The sequence below is a fragment of the Paramisgurnus dabryanus genome, unplaced genomic scaffold (assembly GCF_030506205.2).
Source record: "Paramisgurnus dabryanus unplaced genomic scaffold, PD_genome_1.1 h2tg000105l_1_241652__unclustered, whole genome shotgun sequence".
In the NCBI taxonomy this organism is placed as follows: Eukaryota; Metazoa; Chordata; class Actinopteri; order Cypriniformes; family Cobitidae; genus Paramisgurnus; species Paramisgurnus dabryanus.
The window spans coordinates 88603-92074 of NW_027394064.1; positions in this window are offsets into that span (position 1 = coordinate 88603).

Consider the following 3472-nt stretch of genomic DNA (forward strand, 5'->3'; position numbering starts at 1 on the left):
ATGATGGAATTTTATAGGTTAAATGAAAATTATTTCATAATTTACTCATCCTTGTGTTGTTTTAAACCTGTATGCATTAGTTTTTTTCTGATTAACACAAAATAAAATATTTTGAGGAATGATGGTAAACCCACAGCAGAAAGTTACCATTGACTCCCATAGTAGGATTAAAAAAATGATGGATTTTTATAGGTTCAATGAAAATTCTTTCATAATTTACTCATCCTTGTGTTGTTTTAAACCTGTATGCATTAGTTTTTTTCTGATTAACACAAAAGAAAATATTTTAAGGAATGATGGTAAACCCACAGCAGATAGTGACCATTGACTCCCATAGTAGGAATAAAAAAATGATGGAATTTTATAGGTTCAATGAAAATTCTTTCATAATTTACTCATCCTTGTGTTGTTTTAAACCTGTATGCATTAGTTTTTTTCTGATTAACACAAAAAGAAAATATTTTTTGGAATGATGGTAAACCCACAGCAGATAGTGACCATTGACTCCCATAGTGGGAATAAAAAAATGATGGATTTTTATAGGTTCAATGAAAATTCTTTCATAATTTACTCATCCTTGTGTTATTTTAAACCTGTATACATTAGTTTTTTCTGATTAACACAAAAGAAAATATTTTGAGGAATGATGGTAAACCCACAGCAGATAGTGACCATTGACTCCCATAGTAGGAATAAAAAAATGATGGAATTTTATAGGTTCAATGAAAATTCTTTCATAATTTACTCATCCTCGTGTTGTTTTAAACATTTATGCATTAGTTTTTTTCTGATTAACACAAAAAGAAAATATTTTGAGGAATGATGGTAAACCCACAGCAGATAGTGACCATTGACTCCCATAGTGGGAATAAAAAAATGATGGAATTTTATAGGTTCAATGAAAATTCTTTCATAATTTACTCATCCTTGTGTTATTTTAAACCTGTATACATTAGTTTTTTCTGATTAACACAAAAGAAAATATTTTGAGGAATGATGGTAAACCCACAGCAGATAGTGACCATTGACTCCCATAGTAGGAATAAAAAAATGATGGAATTTTATAAGTTCAATGAAAATTCTTTCATAATTTACTCATCCTCGTGTTGTTTTAAACCTGTATGCATTAGTTTTTTTCTGATTAACACAAAAAAAATATTTTGAGGAATGATGGTAAACCCACAGCAGATAGTGACCATTGACTCCCATAGTAGGAATAAAAAAAGATGGAATTTTATAGGTACAATGAAAATTCTTTCATAATTTACTCATCCTCGTGTTGTTTTAAACATTTATGCATTAGTTTTTTTCTGATTAACACAAAAGAAAATATTTTGAGGAATGATGGTAAACCCACAGCAGATAGTGACCATTGACTCCCATAGTAGGAATAAAAAAATGATGGAATTTTATAGGTTAAATGAAAATTATTTCAAAATTTACTCATCCTTGTGTTGTTTTAAACCTGTATGCATTAGTTTTTTTCTGATTAACACAAAAGAAAATATTTTGAGGAATGATGGTAAACCCACAGCAGATAGGGACCATTGACTCCCATAGTAGGAATAAAAAAATGATGGAATTTTATAGGTTAAATGAAAATTATTTCATAATTTACTCATCCTTGTGTTGTTTTAAACCTGTATGCATTAGTTTTTTTCTGATTAACACAAAATAAAATATTTTGAGGAATGATGGTAAACCCACAGCAGAAAGTTACCATTGACTCCCATAGTAGGATTAAAAAAATGATGGATTTTTATAGGTTCAATGAAAATTCTTTCATAATTTACTCATCCTTGTGTTGTTTTAAACCTGTATGCATTAGTTTTTTTCTGATTAACACAAAAGAAAATATTTTAAGGAATGATGGTAAACCCACAGCAGATAGTGACCATTGACTCCCATAGTAGGAATAAAAAAATGATGGAATTTTATAGGTTCAATGAAAATTCTTTCATAATTTACTCATCCTTGTGTTGTTTTAAACCTGTATGCATTAGTTTTTTTCTGATTAACACAAAAAGAAAATATTTTTTGGAATGATGGTAAACCCACAGCAGATAGTGACCATTGACTCCCATAGTGGGAATAAAAAAATGATGGATTTTTATAGGTTCAATGAAAATTCTTTCATAATTTACTCATCCTTGTGTTATTTTAAACCTGTATACATTAGTTTTTTCTGATTAACACAAAAGAAAATATTTTGAGGAATGATGGTAAACCCACAGCAGATAGTGACCATTGACTCCCATAGTAGGAATAAAAAAATGATGGAATTTTATAAGTTCAATGAAAATTCTTTCATAATTTACTCATCCTCGTGTTGTTTTAAACCTGTATGCATTAGTTTTTTTCTGATTAACACAAAAAGAAAATATTTTTAGGAATGATGGTAAACCCACAGCAGATAGTGACCATTGACTCCCATAGTAGGAATAAAAAAATGATGGAATTTTATAGGTTCAATGAAAATTCTTTCATAATTTACTCATCCTCGTGTTGTTTTAAACATTTATGCATTAGTTTTTTTCTGATTAACACAAAAGAAAATATTTTGAGGAATGATAGTAAACCCACAGCAGATAGTGACCATTGACTCCCATAGTAAGAATAAAAAAATGATGGAATTTTATAGGTTCAATGAAAATTCTTTCATAATTTACTCATCCTCGTGTTGTTTTAAACATTTATGCATTAGTTTTTTTCTGATTAACACAAAATAAAATATTTTGAGGAATGATAGTAAACCCACAGCAGATAGTGACCATTGACTCCCATAGTAAGAATAAAAAAATGATGGAATTTTATAGGTTCAATGAAAATTCTTTCATAATTTACTCATCCTTGTGTTATTTTAAACCTGTATACATTAGTTTTTTCTGATTAACACAAAATAAAATATTTTGAGGAATGATGGTAAACCCACAGCAGATAGTGACCATTGACTCCCATAGTAGGAATAAAAAAATGATGGAATTTTATAGGTTCAATGAAAATTCTTTCATAATTTACTCATCCTTGTGTTGTTTTAAACCTGTATGCATTAGTTTTTTTCTGATTAACACAAAAAGAAAATATTTTGAGGAATGATGGTAAACCCACAGCAGATAGTGACCATTGACTCCCATAGTGGGAATAAAAAAATGATGGAATTTTATAGGTTCAATGAAAATTCTTTCATAATTTACTCATCCTTGTGTTATTTTAAACCTGTATACATTAGTTTTTTCTGATTAACACAAAAGAAAATATTTTGAGGAATGATGGTAAACCCACAGCAGATAGTGACCATTGACTCCCATAGTAGGAATAAAAAAATGATGGAATTTTATAAGTTCAATGAAAATTCTTTCATAATTTACTCATCCTCGTGTTGTTTTAAACCTGTATGCATTAGTTTTTTTCTGATTAACACAAAAAAAATATTTTGAGGAATGATGGTAAACCCACAGCAGATAGTGACCAT